This window comes from Leptidea sinapis, chromosome 15, assembly GCF_905404315.1.
Source record: "Leptidea sinapis chromosome 15, ilLepSina1.1, whole genome shotgun sequence".
Classification (NCBI taxonomy): Eukaryota; Metazoa; Arthropoda; class Insecta; order Lepidoptera; family Pieridae; genus Leptidea; species Leptidea sinapis.
The window spans coordinates 12,501-38,378 of NC_066279.1; the positions used below are offsets into that span (position 1 = coordinate 12,501).

The 25,878-nt window shown below is 34.4% G+C and overlaps 3 pseudogenes; 1 reads left to right on the plus strand and 2 right to left on the minus strand.

The window, feature by feature from the left end:
• Window positions 1–11,697: 11,697 nt before the first annotated feature.
• On the minus strand, window positions 11,698–13,953 carry LOC126968161 (NADH-ubiquinone oxidoreductase chain 5-like; annotated as a pseudogene).
• A 2,352-nt stretch (window positions 13,954–16,305) lies between these two features.
• LOC126968162 (cytochrome c oxidase subunit 1-like) lies at window positions 16,306–17,526 on the minus strand (annotated as a pseudogene).
• On the plus strand, window positions 17,525–20,710 carry LOC126968163 (cytochrome c oxidase subunit 1-like; annotated as a pseudogene).
• Window positions 20,711–25,878: the final 5,168 nt, after the last annotated feature.

Here is a 25,878-nt window from a genome sequence, read left to right on the forward strand (position 1 = left end):
CTCATCCAGCAGGACTATAGGTCGGTAAGCCGCTGGAGAATCATTTGGCCTACCCTCCTTTTTGATGAGGCATAGGCGTCCCTCCTTCCATACTTCCGGGAACCGCCCGACATTAAGACATTTGTCGAACAGTCCCCGGAGTTCCCCCTCGACATGTGGGAAGGCCAGGGCCAGGACACGGCCGTGGATACCGTCCGGGCCCGGAGCCTTCTTCCTTGTCTTGAGGCGATCAAGGCAGAGGCCCAGTTCCACATCTGTCACGCCCTGGACCTCCCCTGTCGCCTCTTCCATAACCTCCCGCTCCCGCATCCTGGGCGGGATCAGGTCCACTGCGGTAGGGAAGAGCCCCGCGACCACTTCCTCTACAAGCGCTGGCTCCAAGACCTCCGTGAGCGGAGCCCCCCCACCCTTCAGCTTGTTTCGAGCTGAATGGTAAGGGCGCCCCCACGGGTCCCTCTCCAGGCCATCGAGAAGGTCCTCATAAGCCTTCTCTTTAGCCTGCCTGATCGCAGACTGGAGAGCCCTCTTTCGGTCATAATATACCGTTCGAAGGCCCTCCATCATTTCAGGCGTGTCGCCTCTCCGACGCCGACTCCGCAGATAGGCCCTGCGGGCCCCTATGCTTTCGGTGCGTAGGACGGCTAGCTCCTGTGACCACCAGAAAACAGCCGTCCTGCGCGGGGCCCTCTTCCAACGTGGCATCGAAGAGTCTGAGAGGGACTTCATCGCCCTCTTAAAGTCAAGAGCCAGCGCTTCCACGTCATTTGTCATAGCTGGGCCTCCGGGCCTGAGCCACGATCTTATGATCGCCGCCTCCTCGGCCAATTCCCGATCAAGGTGACTAATCACCCATCTCGGGAAGGCCGAGTTCACCCCCTCCGGTGGGACACCAGGAGCCGGGCAGCAGCTAGATGTGAGGACCCCCAGTCGGATGTACCTATGGTCCGACAGGGTCTCCACATCCTCCACCACCCGCCAGGCAGTGACCCTGCACGACGCCTCAGGGGAGGCGAGGGTAATGTCAACTATCGATGCCCCCTGAGGCCTCACGCACGTCGCTACTCCCCCGGTGTTGAGAACGACGAGGCCCAGCTCAGCCGCCCATGCCACCAAGGGAGCACCCCGCACTCCGGTCATGGTGTCGCCCCAACTGCGTGAGCGACAGTTGAAGTCCCCCATGACCAATATGAGGCGGGACCTGGCCCTCCTGATGGCCGGCCCAAGGCAGCCCAGGAAGCCCTCAAACTCCCACAGAGGTCTGTTAGGGGAAAAATATACCCCCACCACTGTTAGAGGGCCCCAGTCTGCTACGACAAAGCCATCCCCCCTTTCCCGAGCTATCAGGGGCGGACCCCCTGACCGTGCAACAATTGCGACCAAGCCATGAGAGTCCGCCGCCCAATTACTTCTCTCGGGAGGACTATATGGCTCCGCCGCTACCGCCACATCCACACCCCACTCGGCCATTGACTGAAGGAATAAGTCCTGTGCCCCAGCCGAGTGATTAAGGTTCCCCTGAAGGAGCTCGAACAGTGTCGTACCGTCCATTACGACGACATTTGTTCAAGCTCCCCCTGAGGAGCAACCGTACCCTCCAGACTGGTGGGCGCGCTCGGTGCGCTCGGTTCCATGGACATGGCGGGGGCCGGCACCCCCGTTCTCGGTGTGTTCCTTTTAATTAGCGGGGGGTTGCACCTCCGCCCCCCCATGCGGTGTCCTGCGGGTGCCCCGGCATCGGCACAGACGTCGCACCTTGGCTCCTCGATGCAGCTTTGTGCAAGGTGCCCTGCCCCACCACAGCGGCAACATAGGCCGCTGCGGTCCTTTGCAGTGCACGTTGCACTGCCATGTCCGATGCCGTAGCACCGGAAGCACCGTAAAGGCCTAGCCTCAAGGAGGGTGACCCGTACGGTGCTCCATCCGATACAAAGGCGATCCTGCATGATCGCCTTTGCTGCTGTGGTGGGGCACTTTACTATCGTGCTGCCCATGGAGATACGCCCCGCACGCACATGTTCGCGGGGAACATTCCCCCTGGCAGCAACGGCCCCCACCACGTCATCTAGCGTCACGCTGTCTTCCAGCCCGCTGATCCGTATATCCACTGATTTCACAGGCCGGTTGACAGTCGCGATCCCTACTAATGCTCCCCGTATTTCCTCAGCAAGCCTATCAGCTTGCTGAGACCGCTCGGGCCCCCCAATTTCGAGAATTCGGCTTCCCAGGGCCGTTTTCCGCGTGCGGACCTCCTTCACCCCTATGTCCGCCAAGCTGACCCGCTGCTTAGCAGCGGTGAGTGCCCAAGCATACGTTGCGCCCCCCGCTACCGCATCCTTGGACAGGGTGATGACCACCGCTGCAGTTGAAGGTGGCCTTAGGCTCACCTTCGCTTTGGGCGATCCTGCCAGCCCATCTCCCTTTGTCGGCTTCACCGACTTCACCGGCTCCACTGGCTTGGTGGACTCAGTCGCACGTATCCGGCGGATTCCAGCCTGCGCCTGCGGAGCCGGATTAGCCGGCGCGGTCAACGTCGTGTTGACCGTTGTTGGAGCAGGCTGCGTCCTCTTCTTTTTTCCCCTCGCCGCCACCTTGGTCCACGAATCGGCTTGAGGATTTGCCGCTGGGACAGGGGGGCCCTGGGGAGCTTCCTCTCTAGTGCTCCGCTCGACTTGCCTGGTGGCAGCTGCCAGGGGCGGCCGGACCACCGGTGCCGGCAGCAACCGGTCTTCGATACCAGCCAGCTTGGCGTCCATCATCTCGCCGATGGTTCGCGCCAGGTCACCCTTCAGACCTTCGACCACCTTCTTGATGATGGCTGCCTCCGAGGATGGAGCCTCCGCCACCACTGTGTCCTCTACAGCCTTGCGTTCCGAGAACTCCCTGCGCATGGCCTTCAGGTCATTCTCAAGGTCGGTGACCCGCGCTCTCAGGCGATTGTTGTCGTTTGACAACCGCCGCGCTTCATCGCGGAGCTGCCGCGACTCCTCTTCTGCGGTCCTTGCCGTCAGGACCTCAACCATCTCCGCCATATCTTTGGCGGCAATCTTAAGGTCGCGCACGTAACCACCCTTCAGGTTGCCCGACTTTAAGGCGATGTCCAGGATCTTCTGGGACCGCTTATTCGCCCGTTGCAGGATTTCGAACCCCGCCATCCTCTCCAGGTCCTTGCCTAGAATCTCATCCGAGATTCCAGGCTCGGCATCAAGCTCAACAGCAGCAGGCTTCCGGAAAGCCTGACCCCTGAGCTTCTTTTCCATCTCTCTCTCATATTCACTTTCCTTACCCGATAGTAAGGCTTTTTTGGCCTGAGCCAACCCTGTTGAGTGACCCGCAGCCTTCTTTTTGGCTTGCTTGGCCCTCCTCTCCACCGATGCCTCAGTCTCTGTAGCCGAGTCTTGGCCGGAATTGCTCGACCGTTTATAAAATGACCGTTTGCGGCCAACACCATATTCCGAGCAGCTGGACTCGTTTAGACTATCCGTGTCCATTGTTGCAAGTTTACAAGCTACAGGCAACAATGGAAACAGATAAACACACGGGAAAAAAAAAATTAAGACATAACTTACTAACTATCAATATATACTAATTAATAAATAAACTATATCTAAACACTAAACCTACTATAGAGTATCTAAGCACAAAGTTCTTATTAACTACTTATATCTAAGTGTTACCACTACGCTAGTGTCCTCTAATTCAGCACACTGTCAGCGTCGCTGCTCGGCGCCACAGAGAGAAACGCGAGCCGCGCTCGCCGCGCTCGCCGCGAGTCTCGCGGGAATGCGACACTAGCGACACCGCGACGCTCTGCGGAGCGTCACCCACAACTCGGAACAAAGGAAATGACTATTTCCCTTTGTATAGGTCCGATATTAACAAACGATATATCGTTGGATTCGTCTTGAAATGGCGATCTCAACGATATATAGCACTTAACTGATTAATTTACACACAGTGAAGTAAAAACATATAATATTTACTTCAAATTAAAAATTCTCACGGCCGTATATGTGGTCCGATTTTGAATTTAAAAACACTCACGTGTCTACCAGAGCCTGGTGCACCTCACAAACACTAAAAACAGGGGGGTTACTGCGACTCCCAGCGAGTAAACCACACCCAAACTATGTGTCACTATCACTTCAGATGTCGAGGTCGATAAAAAATTTACCGAACGCTCGAAAGAAAAACTAATTACACCACTGTATTCGTCGTAAAAAGGCGCGTCTTTTGATATATAGCAAGTATATATACACAAGCTATATACACACCAAAAGCCGTCGTGAACGCGGAGCGAAGTGAAAACAATGTTGCCACTACGACCGCACAACGACTTCAACCTAACCTAACCTAACCTAACCTAACCTAACCTAACCTAACCTAACCTAACCTAACCTAACCTAACCTAACCTAACCTAACCTAACCTAACCTAACCTAACCTAACCTAACCTAACCGTCGTGGCGGCTTACAAGCTGGTGCGGGAGGCACCCTTCTCCGCTCTGATGGCCCAAGTCATCACGGGTCATGGTGGCTTCTCGGCGTATCTCCACCGGTTCGGACTGAAGGATAGCCCAGCGTGCATTTGCGACGGTCATACTGACGAAAGCGCAATGCACCTGGTGCTCGAATGCCCTAGGTTCGGTCGGTGGAGGTACGACCTTGAGGTCCAGAGTGGAGTGGCCGTACTGGAGGCCAACCTCCCCTTATTATTGTCAGAAAAACGAGAACTACTTGAGGCATTTTGCCTCAAGATATTGATAGATGTGCTGCCGAAGAACGGCAGCAATATAAATGTAAAAAAGCTTAGAATATAATGTGTGTAAATAAATAGTAAGGTAGGAAATAGATAAGAATAAAAATTTTAGCAATAAATAAGTAAAGCACGGTTCCCTATGACTGAGCATAGGGCCCTTTTTACTACCAATAGTCTGTAAGAATGTGTGCCTAGGTTAAGATAGTGTTAAGAATTTGTATTATATTAAAAAGCTAATAAAAGGAATAAAAATAAATATATATGTAAAATCTGTTAGTTATAAGATCAATATCATTTAAGAAATGTAATGAAAATATGTATTAGTGTGTAAGCGACTGTAAATAAACATTGTAAATAAATAATAAACCACCCCCAAACCCTACAGCTCAATGGTAGGGAGGAAGTAGCTTAGTAGCTCCTCGGCCCTGGAACGAAAGTTGCCAGGGAGGTAGGCCACTAGTCGCAAAAAAAAAAAAAAAAAAAAAACCTAACCTAACCTAACCTAACCTAACCTAACCTAACCTAACCTAACCTAACCTAACCTAACCTAACCTAACCTAACCTAACCTAACCTAACCTAACCTAACCTTTTTTTTTTTTTTTTTTTTTTTTACGAGGAGGAAATACATTTACGTACTACCCCTGTGCACTATGTGGCACAGGGAGTGTGGGACTCAACCACTTAGACCATCTTCTATGTAGCTAGAAGTTGGCCAAGTTTGGTAATACCCACTAAAACCTCCTCGAAAGCAGAGAGTTCCCCTTTTTGAGAGGTTCTCCGGGATCTTTGCAGGGCATTTCACCGGAGAACCTCGGGGAAGAGGCCATCAGTGGCCCTCTACTGGCTGCTAGGGGCTGGGGTTGAGAGGTCTTCTTGGACCCCTCTCCCCCTCCTGCCCCGCCCTGCTGCCCTCTGAAGGGCAACTGATGCCCTCTCTCTGTTTCTTTCGGCTTCCTCCTTCTGTAGCATTACGTGCTCGCAGAAGGAGGAAGCCGCCTTCCAGGACTCCTCGCTGTCCAGCATGCTCTTGACCATTCCAGGCAGCGAGAGGTCCTGGCCGATCACTGTCCTCAGGTCTTGACGCCTCGTTTCCCACGCGGCGCAATTCCGGAGAGTGTGATCGGCCGTATCCTCCTCGGTGTCATCACAGTGATGACAACGAGGCGATACCTCCTTCCTCACAACCCGGCACAGATATCGTCCAAAGCAGCCATGGCCCGACAACACCTGTGCCAGGCGGAAGGAGATCTCCCCCTTTCGTCTTTTCTTCCAGTCACTAAGGACTGGAAGAATGGCGCCTATAGTGCGCGCGCCCACTTGGGAGGACTCAAGTTCCTCCCGCCACTGCCGCATAATGGCAGCGTCAGCCGCGCGCCTTACAGACGCCTCGCGCTCCCTCCAAATTTCGCCGCCCATTTCCGCCTTAAGGCGATATAGGGCGGCGCTCATGCGAGCCTCCAAGGCCCAGGGCGGAGTGCCCGCAATAACGCAAGCCGCATCAAATGATACCGTCCGATAGCACCTGGCTATGCGGTTCGCTATCACTCGCTGCGGCCTGCGGAGGAGTGACCCATTGCCTTTTCTTTTTAAGGCATCTGCCCAGATGGGGGCCCCATACAGAGCCATGCTCTTCAGGACCCCGCTATACAGCCTCCTGACGCTTTGGGACGGCCCCCCCGCGTTTGGTAATAAACGCGCGAGAGCTCCAGCCGCCCCAACCAATCTCTCTCCGAGGTGCCTGAAGTGCGCCTCAAAGCCCCAACGGCCATCCAGCACAAGGCCTAGGTACCTCATGCAGGGGGCCACCGGGACACGCACTCCGTTCACCTCGATGAAAGCGCCAGGAGGTGGGCCCCTCCTTGGGCCGTGGAACAGGATGGCGTCCGTTTTACTTAACGCCACCCTGAGCCCCAACAGCCAGATCCGCTCAACAACAAGGGAGGTCCCGACCGAGGCCAGTAAGCCTGCCTCCCCAAAGGACCCCCCCTGGGCCACCACCAGGGTGTCGTCTGCATAGCAGAAGATGCGCATCTTGGGTAGAAGCGCACCTCGCAACACCCAGTCGTAGCCCATGTTCCAGAGGAGCGGACCCAGCACCGACCCCTGCGGGACTCCGCACTCTACGGGACGCCGCCTCATCCTCCCGTCTCCCGCCACGTAGGCCACCCGGCGCCCAACCAGGTAGTCCTTCACTATTCGGCGCAAGTACCAGGGCACCTCGAAGAAGTCGAGTGCCTCAGCAATTACGCCGAATGGGAGACTGTTGAAGGCGTTGGCTATGTCCAGGGAGACCGCCAACGCCCTCTCACCATCCGCCACCACACTCTCAACATGAGCCCTCAGCTCACTGAGGGCGTCAAGCGTCGAGCGGCCCTTCCTAAAACCGAACTGGTGTTCGGACAAGTCCGGGCCCTCGGCAGAGAGGTGGCGACTTAGGCGTGAGGCCACTATCCATTCCAGCAGCTTCCCAACCTCATCCAGCAGGACTATAGGTCGGTAAGCCGCTGGAGAATCAATTGGCCTACCCTCCTTTTTGATGAGGCATAGGCGTCCCTCCTTCCATACTTCCGGGAACCGCCCGACATTAAGACATTTGTCGAACAGTCCCCGGAGTTCCCCCTCGACATGTGGGAAGGCCAGGGCCAGGACACGGCCGTGGATACCGTCCGGGCCCGGAGCCTTCTTCCTTGTCTTGAGGCGATCAAGGCAGAGGCCCAGTTCCACATCTGTCACGCCCTGGACCTCCCCTGTCGCCTCTCCCACAACCTCCCCCTCCCGCATCCTGGGCGGGATCAGGTCCACTGCGGTGGGGAAGAGTCCCGTGACCACTTCCTCTACAAGCGCTGGCTCCAGGACCTCGGTGAGCGGAGCCCCCCCACCCTTCAGCTTGTTTCGAGCTGAATGGTAAGGGCGCCCCCACGGGTCCCTCTCCAGGCCATCGAGAAGGTCCTTATAGGCCTTCTCTTTAGCCTGCCTGATCGCAGACTGGAGAGCCCTCTTTCGGTCATAATATACCGTTCGAAGGCCCTCCATTACTTCAGGCGTATCGCCTCTCCGACGCCGACTCCGCAGATAGGCCCTACGGGCCCCTATGCTTTCGGTGCGTAGGACGGCTAGCTCCCGTGACCACCAGAAAACAGCCGTCCTGCGCGGGGCCCTCTTCCAACGTGGCATCGAAGAGTCTGAGAGGGACTTCATCGCCCTCTTAAAGTCAAGAGCCAGCGCTTCCACGTCGTCCGTCATAGCTGGGCCTCCGGGCCTCAGCCACGATCTTACGATCGCCGCCTCCTAACCTAACCTAACCTAACCTAACCTAACCTAACCTAACCTAACCTAACCTAACCTAACCTAACCTGGAATACCTCGTCGTTACTCTGATTATCCTGATTATTATTTATCATGAAATATTATTTCTTCTATTGGATCTTATATTTCATTATTAGGAACTATTTTTATAATTATAATTATTTGAGAATCTATAATTAATCAACGAATTGTAATTTTTTCCTTAAATATGCCTTCTTCTATTGAATGATTCCAAAATTTACCTCCAGCAGAACATTCATATAATGAACTTCCAATTATAAGAAATTTCTAATATGGCAGATTATATGTAATGGATTTAAACCCCATTTATAAAGGTTTTCCTTTTTTTAGAAATGGCAACCTGATCTAATTTTAATTTACAAAATAGAGCTTCCCCTTTAATAGAACAAATAATTTTTTTTCATGACCATACTTTAATTATTTTAATTATAATTACTATTTTAGTTATATATTTAATAATAAATTTATTTTTTAATAAATTTATTAATCGATTTTTAATAGAAGGACAAATAATTGAATTAATTTGAACTATTTTACCAGCAATTACATTAATTTTTATTGCTCTTCCTTCTCTTCGATTATTATACCTAATAGATGATTTAAATAATCCATTAATTACTTTAAAATCAATTGGTCATCAATGATACTGAAGTTATGAATATTCAGATTTTAATAATATTGAATTTGATTCTTATATAACTAATGATTATAAATTAAATAAATTTCGCCTTTTAGATGTTGATAATCGAATTATTATTCCAATAAATAATCAAATTCGAATTTTAGTTACAGCTACAGATGTTATTCATTCTTGAACTATTCCTTCTTTAGGTGTAAAAGTAGATGCTAATCCTGGACGACTAAATCAAACTAATTTTTTTATTAGTCGTCCAGGAATTTTTTTTGGTCAATGTTCAGAAATTTGTGGGGCAAATCATAGTTTTATACCAATTGTTATTGAAAGTGTAAATATAAATAACTTTATTAACTGAATTAATAATTATTCTTCATTAGATGACTGAAAGCAAGTATTGGTCTCTTAAACCATTTTATAGTAATTTAGCAATTACTTCTAATGAAAGAATTAGTTAAAATATAACATAAATATGTCAAATTTAAATTATTATATATAGATAAATAATATTCTTTTATTCCTCAAATAATACCTATTAACTGAATATTCCAATTATTCTTTTTTATTATTGTTTTTATTTTATTTAATATTATAAATTATTATATTTACTTTAATTTTTATAAAATTAAAAAAATAAATTTTAAAAAAATAAATTACTTAAATTGAAAATGATAAATAATTTATTTTCTATTTTTGATCCTTCAACTAATTTATTTAATTTATCATTTAATTGAATTAGAACTTTTTTAGGATTACTATTTTTACCCTTATCATTTTGATTAATTCCTAATCGACATTTCATTATATGAAAATTTATTATTATTAAATTAAACAATGAATTTAAAATTTTAATTAATCAAAATAATAATAATAAAGGATCTACTTTTATTTTTATTTCATTATTTTCATATATCTTATTTAATAATTTTTTAGGTTTATTCCCTTATATTTTTACAAGTACAAGACATTTATCCATAACCTTATCTATTTCTCTTTCTCTATGAATTTCATTCATATTATTTGGATGAATTAATAATTCTCAACATATATTTATTCATATAATTCCCCAAGGAACTCCAACTATACTAATACCATTTATAGTATTAATTGAAACTATTAGAAATATTATTCGACCAGGAACATTAGCTATTCGATTAACAGCTAATATAATTGCTGGCCATTTATTAATTACTTTACTAAGTAATACAAGTAATATTTTAAATTCTTATTTATTATTTTTATTAATTTTAATTCAAATTATTCTTTTAACTTTAGAAAGAGCAGTAGCAGTAATTCAATCTTATGTAATTTCTATTTTAAGAACATTATATTCTAGAGAAACTAATTAATGTCAAATAATTTACATAATCATCCTTACCATTTAGTTGATTATAGTCCTTGACCTTTAACAGGAGCTATCGGAACTATAACTTTAGTCACAGGACTAGTAAAATGATTTCATAATTTTAATTTTAATTTAATTTTACTAGGGTATTTTATTATTATCTTAACTATATTCCAATGATGACGTGACATTTCACGAGAAGGAACATTTCGAGGCAAACATACTATTTTAGTATCCAAAGGTTTACGATGAGGTATAATTTTATTTATTATTTCTGAAATTTTTTTTTTCATTTCTTTTTTTTGAGCATTTTTCCATAGTAGTTTATCTCCTAATGTAGAAATTGGAATTTCATGACCCCCTACAAGAATTATCCCATTTAATCCATTTCAAATTCCTTTATTAAATACTATTATTCTAATTACTTCAGGATTAACAGTAACCTGAGCCCACCATGCTATTATAAATAATAATTTTAATCAAACAACTCAAGGATTATTTTTTACTATTATTTTAGGTATTTATTTTTCTTTACTTCAAGCTTATGAATATTTTGAAGCCCCTTTCTCTATCTCAGACAGAATTTATGGATCAACATTTTTTATAGCAACAGGATTCCATGGACTTCATGTTATCATTGGAACTATTTTTCTTTCTATTTGCTTAATTCGACATTTAAATTTTCATTTTTCTAGAAATCATCATTTTGGGTTCGAAGCAGCAGCATGATATTGACACTTTGTTGATGTTATTTGATTATTCTTATATATTACTATTTATTGATGAGGAAATTAATTATTTATATAATATAAATAGTATATTTGATTTCCAATCAAAAAGTTTAATAATTTTAATATAAATAATACTTATTATTCTTTTAATTTCAATGATTTTCTTTATTATTTCTAATATTCTTATAATAATTTCAATAATAATTTCTAAAAAATCAATTATAGATCGAGAAAAATGTTCTCCATTTGAATGTGGATTTGATCCTAAATCTCTTCCTCGAATTCCATTTTCATTACATTTTTTTTTAATTACAGTTATTTTTCTTATTTTTGATGTTGAAATTGCTTTAATTTTCCCTATTATTAAAACATTTAACTTAACTAATTTAATTATCTGATTCAAAACTTCTATATTTTTTATTATTATATTACTATTAGGTTTATATCATGAATGAAATCAAAAGATACTAAACTGAAGCTATTAATATAGGATTATAGTTTAATTAAAACATTTAATTTGCATTTAAATGATAATGAAATTTCATTTTATCTTAAATAAGAAGCAATTTTGCATTTAATTTCGACTTAAAAGATAGAGTTATTAACTCCTTATTTGTTAATTGAAACCAAAAAGAGGTATATCACTGTTAATGATAAAATTGAATTCTATTCCAATTAAAGAAATATTCCTATTAAGCTGCTAACTTAAATTCAGTGGATAATTCCCATTAATATTTCTATTTATATAGTTTAAAAAAAAACTTTACATTTTCATTGTAATATTAAAAATTTTTTTTTTTTATAAATATCTAAAGATTTTATAATCCTCAATATCTTCAATATTATACTCTTTTTAAGCTATTTAAATAAATTATTATAACAATTACTAAAAATAACATTCAAATAACAAATCTATATAAATAAATCTTATAATTATTTATTTGTATAAGATTAAAAATAATTGAATAATTTTTTAAAATATTATATAAACCTTGACCGCTATAAATTTCTCTTCACCCTAAATCAATATTTTTTATTAATTTAAAACCAAAATTTAAATAATTAAAAACTAAACCATAAGTTAATAAATTTGGTATAAACCATATTAATCTTAAAAAATTATTTAAATTATAAAATAATTTTAATTTATTTATAGAATATAAATTCATACTTCTAATCAATCATCCTAGGAATATTCCAATTCCTCTAACATAAATTACTATTAATTTTATTCTTAGGGGTAAATAAATTATATAAGGATAATTAAATATTAATCATCTTAAACCTCTACCAGAAACTACTCTTATAATTATTAATAAAAATATTCTTTTTAATATAATATAATCTTCTTCATATAAATTATAAATACTTCTTAAATTAAACTCATTAATTATTAAATATATAATTAAACGTATTCTATAAAATATTGTTAAACCAGTAGAAAAATAATATAAATAAAAAATTATTAAATTTAAATTTCTTATTCTAACCATTTCTAAAATTAAATCTTTTGAATAAAATCCAGCTAAAAATGGAATTCCGCATAAAGATAAACTTGAAACATTCATACACAATGACGTATAAGGAATGTAAAATGAAATACCCCCTATTATTCGAATATCTTGATTATCACTTATTATATGAATAATTATTCCTGCACATATAAATAATAAAGCTTTAAATATAGCATGAGTTAATAAATGAAAAAAAGCTAATTCTTTAAATCCTATTAATAAAATTCTCATTATTAAACCTAATTGTCTTAAAGTTGATAAAGCAATATTTTTTTTTAAATCAAATTCATAATTAGCTGAAATCCCAGCTATAAATATAGTTAAACTAGAAATTAATAAAATGAAATTTGTAAATTCTAATGTTATTAATAATCTATTAAATCGAATTAATAAATAAACCCCTGCAGTAACTAAAGTTGAAGAATGAACTAAAGCTGAAACAGGAGTAGGAGCTGCTATAGCAGCAGGTAATCAAGCTCTAAAAGGAATTTGTGCTCTTTTTGTTATTGCCCCCAAAATAATTATTACACTAATAATCTTTATAGAAAAATCATTATTTATTAATTCTAAATAAAAAATATAATTTCATCTTCCATAATTTAATATTCAAGCAATTACTATTAATAATATAACATCCCCAACCCGATTAGATAGAACTGTTAATATTCCAGCATTATAAGACTTAATATTTTGATAATAAATTACTAAACAATAGGAAACTAAACCTAATCCATCTCACCCAAGAAAAATTCTAATAATATTAGGACTGATAATTAATAAATATATTGATAAAATAAATAATAAAACTAAAATTAAAAATCGTATTAAATTTAATTCAGACTTTATATAACTTTTTCTATAATAAATTACAGAAGCTGAAATTAAACTAACAAATATTATAAATAATGTAGATATCCAATCTAATAAAATTGTAAAAACAATATTTATAGAATTAAAAGAAATTAATTCCCACTCTAAAAAATATGTTATATTAGTTATAGTTAAATAAATTGTTAATATCATATTTAATATTATAAATATTATTAAAAAAAAAAATCTTAAAAAATAAATATTTTTATTGAAAATAACTTAAAGTGAATATACACATTTTTGATGCCACAAATCAATATTTTTTTTAAATTATTTAAATAAAATCAAATTATTAAATAATCAATTTTTATAATTAAAATATTTAAAGGTAATCAATGTAATAATAATAATAAATATTCACGAGAAGAACTTAAATAAAATCTATATAAACCTAAATTATATTCACCATGTTGAGAATAAGAATATAAATAAAGTCTATAACCAGCTCTAAGGAAAGAAATTATTATTAATATAAATATTCTTATTCAAGATCATCTAATTAAACTATTAATTAATTCAACTTCCCCTCAGAAATTTATTGAAGGAGGAGCTGCTATATTAGAAATTATTAATAAAAATCACCATAATCTTAATGTAGGTATAAGATTTATTATTCCTTTATTAATAAATAATCTTCGTCTCATAAAACGTTCATAATTTATATTAGATAAACAAAATATTCCAGATGAACATAACCCATGACCAATTATTAATAAATAAGACCCTATAAAACCCCAATAATTTATAGTTATTATACCTCCAATTACTAATCCCATATGAGCAACTGATGAATAAGCAATTAAAGATTTTATATCAACTTGACAAAAACATTTTAATCTAATATAAACTCCACCTAATAATCTAATTACAATTCAAATAAAACCAATTTTTTTATTAATTTCTTGAAATATAATTAAAACTCGTAATAGCCCATAACCCCCTAATTTTAACATAATTCCAGCTAAAATTATAGACCCTGAAATTGGAGCCTCAACATGAGCTTTAGGTAATCATAAATGAACAAAATATATAGGTATTTTAACTAAAAAAGCTATAATTATTACTAAATATAATATAATATAATCATATCTTAAAAATTTATATATATATATAATTATTGTATTTATATTATTAAAAATATAAAAAATCCCTAAAAATAAAGGTAAAGAAACAAATAAAGTATAGAATAATAAATATAAACCAGCTTGAATTCGTTCTGGTTGATACCCCCAACCTAAAATTAAAATTAAAGTAGGAATTAATCTTCTCTCAAAAAATAAATAAAATATAAATATATTTATAGAACTAAAAGTTAAATATAATAATAATAATAATAATATAATATTAAATAAAAATAATTTATAATAATAATTTCCTTTATATAAATTTTCTCTTGCTATAATTATTAAAATTCTAACTCAAATACTTAATATAATTAAGCCAAAAGAAATTATATCACACCCTAATATATAACTTAAATTTGAATAAAATATTAAATTTATAGATAAATTTATAAATAAAAATATTATTAAAAATAATATTATTTGAGCCAATCAAAATATTTTTTTTAAAAAACATAAAGGTATCATTAATAATAAAAATATAAAAAATTTTATCATAATAAATTATAACTTTGAAAATAATCATTTCTATGAGTTCGAATTATTGAAACTAAAATTGATAATCCTAAAGCCCCCTCACATACTGTAAATACTAAAAATACTATTAATATAAATATATTATAATTTATTATAATTATATAAATTAATATTATTAAATAAATTCTTAATACAATAAATTCTAATCTAAGTAGAACAATTAATAAATGTTTATGCTTTCTAACAAAAATTATATTTCCGACAAAAAATATTAATATAAATAAAAATTTTATCATTAGTTTTTATAGTTTATTCAAAACATTGGTCTTGTAAATCAAAAATAATATTTTATTTAAAAACTTCAAAGAAAAGATTTATACCTTATCAATAATCTCCAAAATTATTATTTTTATTAAACTATTCCTTGATATTCTAAAAATATTCATTATTTTATTAATAATTTTAATCTCAAGTATAATAATTTTTATTAAACATCCTTTATCCATAGGAATTATAATCTTAACTCAAACTTTATTATTATGTTTAATTTCAGGAATAATAATTAGAACTTATTGATTTTCTTACATTCTATTTTTAATTTTTTTAGGGGGACTTTTAGTTTTATTTATTTATATTTCAAGAATTGCATCAAATGAATTAATCAATTTTTCTTTAAATTTTAAAATATTTCTATTTATTTTAATTAATTTTTTAATTTTTAATTGATTTTTTTATAAATCTTACTACTCATCAAATTTATTTATTAATTATGAAATAAATAATTTATTAAATATATTTTTAATAATTGAAGAAAATAACTTAAATTTAACTAAATTGTATAATAATCAAACATATTTTTTAACTATAATATTAATTATTTATATATTTATTACATTAATTGCTGTTATTAAAATTACAAATATTTTTTTTGGCCCTTTACGATCATTTAACTAATGATAAATAATTTTAAACCTTTACAAAAAACTCATCCTTTAATTAAAATTTTAAATGGAGCATTAATTGATTTACCAAGACCATCAAATATTTCCTCATTGTGAAATTTTGGATCTTTATTAGGATTATGCTTAATTAGCCAAATTATTACAGGATTATTCTTATCAATATATTATTGTGCTAATATTGAATTAGCATTTTACAGAGTAAATTACATTTGTCGAAATGTTAATTATGGTTGATTAATCCGAACTCTTCATGCTAATGGTGCATCATTTTTTTTTATTTGTATTTACATTCATATTGGACGAGGCATTTATTATGAATCTTTTAATTTATTATATACATGAATAATTGGAATTATTATTTTATTTTTATTGATAATAACAGCATTTATAGGGTATGTTCTACCTTGAGGGCAAATATCTTTTTGGGGGGCTACAGTAATTACTAATTTATTATCAGCTATTCCTTATTTAGGAACAAATTTAGTTAATTGAATTTGAGGAGGATTTGCAGTAGATAACCCAACTTTAACTCGATTTTATTCATTTCATTTCTTACTTAACATTAAAATTAATTCATTTGATGAATAATTGGAAGTTCATTATATGAATGTTCTGCTGGAGGTAAATTTTGGAATCATTCAATAGAAGAAGGCATATTTAAGGAAAAAATTACAATTCGTTGATTAATTATAGATTCTCAAATAATTATAATTATAAAAATAGTTCCTAATAATGAAATATAAGATCCAATAGAAGAAATAATATTTCATGATAAATAATAATCAGGATAATCAGAGTAACGACGAGGTATTCCAGCTAATCCTAAAAAATGTTGAGGAAAAAATGTTAAATTTACTCCAATAAATATAATAATAAATTGAATTTTAAGTAAAAAAGGATTAAGAATTAATCCTGTGAAAAGAGGGTATCAATGAATGAATCCTCCAAAAATTGCAAATACAGCTCCTATTGAAAGTACATAGTGAAAGTGGGCTACAACATAATAAGTATCATGAAGAATAACATCAATGGATGAGTTAGCTAAAATTACTCCTGTTAATCCCCCAATAGTAAATAAAAAAACAAATCCTAATCTTCATAATATAGATGGTCTATAATTAATTTGAGTTCCATAAAGAGTTGCTAATCAACTAAAAATTTTAATTCCTGTAGGAATAGCAATAATTATTGTTGCTGAAGTAAAATAGGCTCGAGTATCAATATCTATTCCTACTGTAAATATATGATGAGCTCATACAATGAATCCTAATAACCCAATTGCTATTATAGCATAAATTATTCCTAATGATCCAAATGTTTCTTTTTTTCCTCTTTCTTGGGTAATAATATGTGAAATTATCCCAAATCCTGGAAGAATAAGAATATAAACTTCAGGGTGCCCAAAAAATCAAAATAAATGTTGATAAAGAATTGGATCCCCTCCTCCTGCTGGATCAAAAAATGATGTATTTAAATTTCGATCAGTGAGTAATATAGTAATAGCTCCAGCTAAAACAGGAAGAGATAATAAAAGTAATAAAGCTGTAATTCCTACGGCTCATACAAATAAAGGTATTTGATCAAATGATAAATTATTAATCCGTATATTAATAATGGTTGTAATAAAATTAATTGCTCCAAGAATAGAGGAAATTCCAGCTAAATGAAGGGAAAAAATAGCTAAATCAACTGATGATAATATGTTTCTATTAAAGATATAACCTAATATTGGGGTTTTATAGGGTCTTATTTACAATATTAATTGAATAAAATTAGAATAATTGGTCATGGGTTATGTTCATCTGGAATATTTTGTTTATCTAATATAAATTATGAACGTTTTATGAGACGAAGATTATTTATTAATAAAGGAATAATAAATCTTATACCTACATTAAGATTATGGTGATTTTTATTAATAATTTCTAATATAGCAGCTCCTCCTTCAATAAATTTCTGAGGGGAAGTTGAATTAATTAATAGTTTAATTAGATGATCTTGAATAAGAATATTTATACTAATAATAATTTCTTTCCTTAGAGCTGGTTATAGACTTTATTTATATTCTTATTCTCAACATGGTGAATATAATTTAGGTTTATATAGATTTTATTTAAGTTCTTCTCGTGAATATTTATTATTATTATTACATTGATTACCTTTAAATATTTTAATTATAAAAATTGATTATTTAATAGTTTGATTTTATTTAAATAATTTAAAAAAAATATTGATTTGTGGCATCAAAAATGTGTATATTCACTTTAAGTTATTTTCAATAAAAATATTTATTTTTTAAGATTTTTTTTTTAATAATATTTATAATATTAAATATGATATTAACAATTTATTTAACTATAACTAATATAACATATTTTTTAGAGTGGGAATTAATTTCTTTTAATTCTATAAATATTGTTTTTACAATTTTATTAGATTGGATATCTACATTATTTATAATATTTGTTAGTTTAATTTCAGCTTCTGTAATTTATTATAGAAAAAGTTATATAAAGTCTGAATTAAATTTAATACGATTTTTAATTTTAGTTTTATTATTTATTTTATCAATATATTTATTAATTATCAGTCCTAATATTATTAGAATTTTTCTTGGGTGAGATGGATTAGGTTTAGTTTCCTATTGTTTAGTAATTTATTATCAAAATATTAAGTCTTATAATGCTGGAATATTAACAGTTCTATCTAATCGGGTTGGGGATGTTATATTATTAATAGTAATTGCTTGAATATTAAATTATGGAAGATGAAATTATATTTTTTATTTAGAATTAATAAATAATGATTTTTCTATAAAGATTATTAGTGTAATAATTATTTTGGGGGCAATAACAAAAAGAGCACAAATTCCTTTTAGAGCTTGATTACCTGCTGCTATAGCAGTATATTAATATTTACCTAAATTAATTATTATTAATTATTAATTTTTTTTCCTTAGGAGGTTTACCCCCATTCTTAGGATTTTTCCCTAAGTGAATTATTATTAATTTTTTATTTAACAATAATTTAACATTAATTGCTTTTATTTTTTTAATATCAAGATTAATTATAATATTTTTTTACATTCGAATTATTTATTTATCAATTTTACTAATTAATTTTAAATTAAAATGATTAAAGATTAATTTTAAAATTAGTTTTTTTTCATTTATTAATTTTATTTCTTTAATTTCCTTATCAAGTTTAATCCTTAATACTTTTTTCTTTTTTTAAGGTTTTAAGTTAAATTAAACTAATAGTCTTCAAAATTATTTATAAAGAAAATCTTTAAGCCTTAGTAATATTTACACCTTAAAATTTGCAATTTTATATCATTTATGAATATAAGGCTTATTAATAAAAGAGATTATTCTCGTTAATAAATTTACAATTTATCGCTTATACCTCAGCCATTTTATTTGCGAAAATGACTTTTTTCTACAAATCATAAAGATATTGGAACTTTATATTTTATCTTTGGAATTTGAGCTGGTATAGTAGGAACTTCATTAAGTTTATTAATTCGAACAGAATTAGGAAATCCTGGATCTTTAATTGGAGATGATCAAGTTTATAATACTATTGTTACTGCTCATGCTTTTATCATAATTTTTTTTATAGTAATACCAATCATAATTGGAGGATTCGGAAATTGATTAATTCCTTTAATACTTGGAGCTCCAGATATAGCTTTCCCCCGTATAAATAATATAAGTTTCTGAATACTCCCCCCCTCTCTTTTAATTTTAATTACAAGAAGTGTAGTAGAAAATGGAGCAGGTACTGGATGAACAGTTTATCCCCCGCTTTCATCTAATATTGCTCATAGAGGATCATCAGTTGATTTAGCTATTTTTTCCCTTCATTTAGCTGGAATTTCCTCTATTCTTGGAGCAATTAATTTTATTACAACCATTATTAATATACGGATTAATAATTTATCATTTGATCAAATACCTTTATTTGTATGAGCCGTAGGAATTACAGCTTTATTACTTTTATTATCTCTTCCTGTTTTAGCTGGAGCTATTACTATATTACTCACTGATCGAAATTTAAATACATCATTTTTTGATCCAGCAGGAGGGGGGGATCCAATTCTTTATCAACATTTATTTTGATTTTTTGGGCACCCTGAAGTTTATATTCTTATTCTTCCAGGATTTGGGATAATTTCACATATTATTACCCAAGAAAGAGGAAAAAAAGAAACATTTGGATCATTAGGAATAATTTATGCTATAATAGCAATTGGGTTATTAGGATTCATTGTATGAGCTCATCATATATTTACAGTAGGAATAGATATTGATACTCGAGCCTATTTTACTTCAGCAACAATAATTATTGCTATTCCTACAGGAATTAAAATTTTTAGTTGATTAGCAACTCTTTATGGAACTCAAATTAATTATAGACCATCTATATTATGAAGATTAGGATTTGTTTTTTTATTTACTATTGGGGGATTAACAGGAGTAATTTTAGCTAACTCATCCATTGATGTTATTCTTCATGATACTTATTATGTTGTAGCCCACTTTCACTATGTACTTTCAATAGGAGCTGTATTTGCAATTTTTGGAGGATTCATTCATTGATACCCTCTTTTCACAGGATTAATTCTTAATCCTTTTTTACTTAAAATTCAATTTATTATTATATTTATTGGAGTAAATTTAACATTTTTTCCTCAACATTTTTTAGGATTAGCTGGAATACCTCGTCGTTACTCTGATTATCCTGATTATTATTTATCATGAAATATTATTTCTTCTATTGGATCTTATATTTCATTATTAGGAACTATTTTTATAATTATAATTATTTGAGAATCTATAATTAATCAACGAATTGTAATTTTTTCCTTAAATATGCCTTCTTCTATTGAATGATTCCAAAATTTACCTCCAGCAGAACATTCATATAATGAACTTCCAATTATAAGAAATTTCTAATATGGCAGATTATATGTAATGGATTTAAACCCCATTTATAAAGGTTTTCCTTTTTTTAGAAATGGCAACCTGATCTAATTTTAATTTACAAAATAGAGCTTCCCCTTTAATAGAACAAATAATTTTTTTTCATGACCATACTTTAATTATTTTAATTATAATTACTATTTTAGTTATATATTTAATAATAAATTTATTTTTTAATAAATTTATTAATCGATTTTTAATAGAAGGACAAATAATTGAATTCATTTGAACTATTTTACCAGCAATTACATTAATTTTTATTGCTCTTCCTTCTCTTCGATTATTATACCTAATAGGACAAGGAAGAGTCACACTGTCGTCTAGTTCCAAGTTGCTCACGCGGCTCCCAAACGTGGTTACTCACATGCCTCTAATGACAATCTTCTGCTAATGACACTCCGAGAATACCAGGTGTCCGGCTACATCCTCTTGGGATATCCGACCATTGTCTGTTTACTACAACAGTTTCTGCGTATGTCACTATAAGTCAGCATATAGGGATGCGTTCCTTTTTGTTTTTGTTTTCCCTTCTGATCCTCCTGCTAATACAGTTGGTAATACCGATATAGGTTCACTACATCAGTTAAAACTAGTTGTAGCTGACTTCAAATCACACGCGAATCGAAACGCGTTTCAGTGCTGAACACAGTAAAGTTCAAAAATCAAAAGAGATAAGGAAGCCATGCCGAGCCATGCAGGAAATTTATAAATACATTTCATTATTTATTGTGTAATAAGTTCACTTGCAGCAACAACTGGCCCCAGTTTCTTATTGTTTTAATGCACAATTTGTACTTTTTATGGTTCCGTAGCCAAATGGCAAAAAACGGAACCCTTATAGATTCGTCATGTCTGTCTGTCTGTCCGTCCGTATGTTACAGACACTTTTTACCGAAACGATAGGAACTGTTGAAACTTCTTTTAAAAAAACAAAAAATTTTGTCAAATCAAACCAATACGTGGTATCTATGGATAGGTTTTCAAAAATGATATTGAGGTTTCTCATATATTTTTCTTCTAAACTGAATAGTTTGCGCGAGAGACACTTCCAAAATGGTAAAAAGTGTGTCACACCCACCCCTGTAACATCTAAAATAAGAGAATGGTAAAACTAAAAGAATATATGATTTACATTACCATGCAAACTTTCACCGAAAATTGGTTTGAACGTGATCTAGTAAGTAATTTGTTATGTTTTTAAAGTAATAACCCTCACTTCTAGGATTAATACACAAATAAAATTTGAAAAACAAAATTATATGAACGATGCGGGACTCGATATCTATCAGATCTATATCTTCATAAAATTTTGTTTTTCAAATTTTATTTATCTAGTAAGTAGTTTTTTAACTACAAGAACTTTTATATAAAGTTACTGCTGCGGAACCCTTCATTGGCGAGTCCGACTCGCACTTGGCCGCTTTTTTGCAGAATATAATTAACATAGTTTATATAATGGTTTAACATAACAACACGATACACAAAGGCATGTAAACAAGTTATCGACACTTTTCCTGTCGGTAACGTATTCCTGTGTACTTATTTGTAAAGCGATCGTGCCATTCGAGATACAAATATCGATATCGAAGGTTAAGAGACATCACTACAGCCGTCATACAAATTTCAAACATAATATATTCCCAGTAAGTGTATTCCATATTAAATCTAAGAGTGAGGTCAGGTCATAAAGACTGTCAAATATAAGTAAACTAATGGCAAAAAAGTATGAATTATTACAATTTATTAGTACGTATTGGAATTTTTATGTTTAAGTAGCATATGCTTGCGACTTTGTCCATTGTATTTGCATCAGGAACTCTTAAAAATATACCCTCAATGATTTTAAATTGAATCCAACATCCATTTCTGTACTCTGGCAACGTGTATGAAATTTTTTTATAGCCAAATTCTACTTTTGCCAAACAGATGTTGCAACACTAGAGGAAGGAGTTTACTCGCATTTTTAAGGTGCCCTTGTTGTAGCATTCTGGAAACACTGGAGTGTAATGAGGACTTCAAAATACTGTCTAATAAAATGTTTATACCAAGACTCTTTAAATAGCTGCTTGAAATTAACTTTTATAGTATTAGTGAATATTTAAATAATTAGTGTTAAGTTGTTGCATGCTTTTAATATAAGCTGGATAGAGGACACATTATAATATTTAAGATCTAGACATAACCTATTGCAAAAGCAAAATAAATAATTTCATTCATTTCATGCATTCATTCATTTCATTCATACATTTCATTCATTCATTTCATTTCATTTCATTCATTCATTCATTACATACTTTGGTGGGACGTGGAAGAAAGTTCCTTGAAAACAGCACTGGAAAGGAACAGACATCCAGATGGTAGGAATGATCCAATTTTGTGGCGTATTGTGTGAAGGTGGAATCCGGCGGCAGAAATCAGGTCAAACATATTACAAGAAAACGTGCAGTCGAATTGATAACTTCCTCCTCTTTTGAAGTAGTTTAATAATAAAAAAACTAATGAATACATAACATTTTTTAAAAATTATATTCATAGATAACTTACGCTAGCACTCATGTGGTAAAGTCATCTTTATCTTTTTTAAAAGTCAATAAGTGCACATATTATTAAAATAATAATTAATACAAAACTAACCACATAGGTATGTTGATAATTAATAAAAATCCTTTCCTTTAATAAATAAAGAAAACATGATTTAACAGATAACTTTATTTTTATAATTAAATGCCTACATACTTAGAACTTCCTGGAGTATTGAATGTCGTCTCTATACGGCGAAGCGCCACCCTTGCTGTAATACCTTGCATTAGGATCATCAGCGTATACCTCAACCTCAAACCTATAGCCCCGCAAAATACTTGGACTCTTCAAACCTATAGTCACACTCTTCTGTCCTATACCGCCGCTTTCAATAAACGCCTCTCCATCCTTGTCATCCCGCAGGTCGGTGACAAAGACAGCGCTAATTATTTCATTTGAGGGCGCAGTTACTATAATATCGTCTGTCCTTTTCCATAGCGCGGGATCTGCTTCTTTGATCTCAGTTATTAGCTTTTTCGAGTTTGGAGCTGCGTATCCTAATCTTAAATCATTTGACGTCACAAAACCCACATATATAAACAAAAAGAATAATTTTACGAACATTCTGGCTGTATGTCTGTCACTCAAATGACAGCTGCGACAAAAATTGTACTTTTATAATGTTGTTTTAGTAGACACTATTAGATCATAGCTTCTTGGTATTAGCAGTAGAGCGCTAAAATTAATACTTATGGGTAGTGTTAAGTCAATTGTTATAAGGTATTATTGAGAATAAGTTTAAGTGAATGACGATTCGTGTTATTATTATAAAGCAGGTGTCGTACACTTTTTATTTGTACATACTCGTACATAACCTTTAAATTTTAATGTACGTAATCTTATTATATGTTATTTATTAAAAATTCAAGTTAATTTCATATGTAGCCGCAAATCTCACAAAGTTTTTCATGAATTTCAAAGTTGCCCAACATGTATCCATCTCCATGTTGGGCAACCTCCATAGGTTGCTAATTCATGAAGTCAAAGCTAGGCCACGAAGCTATTTCTCCTTTTCAACTAAGGCTAAGTAAAAGTACCTAGCCTTAGTAAAGCTACACAGGGTGTTACAAAACTGCCCGTAAAGCCGAAAGGAGGTAAATGGTGCATTAGAATAAAATTTAAGAACCGTAGTAACGCTGTATCACGTACCCCAAAAAAATTTTTTTCACTGATGTGCAAACTTTTCTTCGATAAAATTAAAGAGTAAACTACGCAGTATGTACTTACAAATGTAGGTAGAACTCTACCTAATTCGCGGAAAAACAAAAATATTAAATAAACCTAACCTAATGAAACAAAGTTAAAGAACTCTTATTTTTAACCGACTCCCAAAAGGAGGAGGTTATCAATTCGATCGGTATTTTTTTTTATGTATGTACACCGATTACTCTGAGATTTATGATTATTTAAAACATATCAATATGTAGCAACATAATAGTATTTTATTGACATTAAAGGTAAAGGTAAAGGTTTGCATAAGAGGTGTATTAAACTAAATTTTTAGTTATTTGATACTTTACAGTTTTTGAAGTCGGTTTTTTTAAACGTATTTTTTTTTTCATAATAAAACGTCAAAGGAGGCAACGGCTCAAAGTGTGCTCCGCCTTGCTCAATACACCACCTCGCTCGTGGGGATATGCCTTGTATGGCATTTCGCACCATCGTCGGTGTTATTGATGCGAAAATCAATCCAACACGCTGTTCCATCTCACACATTTCATTCACATAATCATTTTTTCAAAGATGAAATTTTTTGAAGCCAGTACTTGAGTATAATGACATCTTTGTATTGAGGTAGCAAACACTTATGAATGAAAAATAGAAAAACCAGACTAGAAAAGTAGACAATTATTAGGTAAAATAGGCACGTAGGCCTTTCTGTTTAATAGTCTGGTTCCCTGACATGACAGCTTACTAGGGTTGACAAATTTATGGCTTTGGCCTTCAGATTAGGCTGGTATCACTTTATCTTAACATAACTTTAAACACAAAAATGTTTGGTACCCCTGTTTAAATGACGCCACACGTAAAGTACGTAAACTATTAGCAACATTATTAAATAAATTTATTAACACCATTACCATTCATGCAGCGTACATTTTTACCATTTGTTAAAATACTATCAATAATAATGAACGTATCAGCCATGTTTCTATTACGAATTGCTTTAGTGGCGACCATTTTGAATTTTGTTTACGCTCATGACTTGATACTTGGATATCCAGATTTAAATTCGAAAGTAATCTACAATAAAGTGCATCAAGAAAATCCTGCAGTGTGGGTACGATCAGAGACTTTTACAGTAAATTGTTCGCGCGGTGAAGTTATAAATGCTATTCGAGTGTTGGATCTGAGAAATGACAAGTGGGGAGAGGTGTATTTGAAAAAAGGCGGTATTGGGCAATCCTTTGTTACGCTGGAATTAGACAGCCCTAGTATCTTCCGAGGTTATAATTTCCTGGTAGAAGTTTACGCTATACAGACTGGATATTTCATGTCTATTCATGGTAAATAAATAAAATGTTAACTATTGCTTGATTTTTATTTATATTTTTCCATTTATCGTCTTCTTCTGC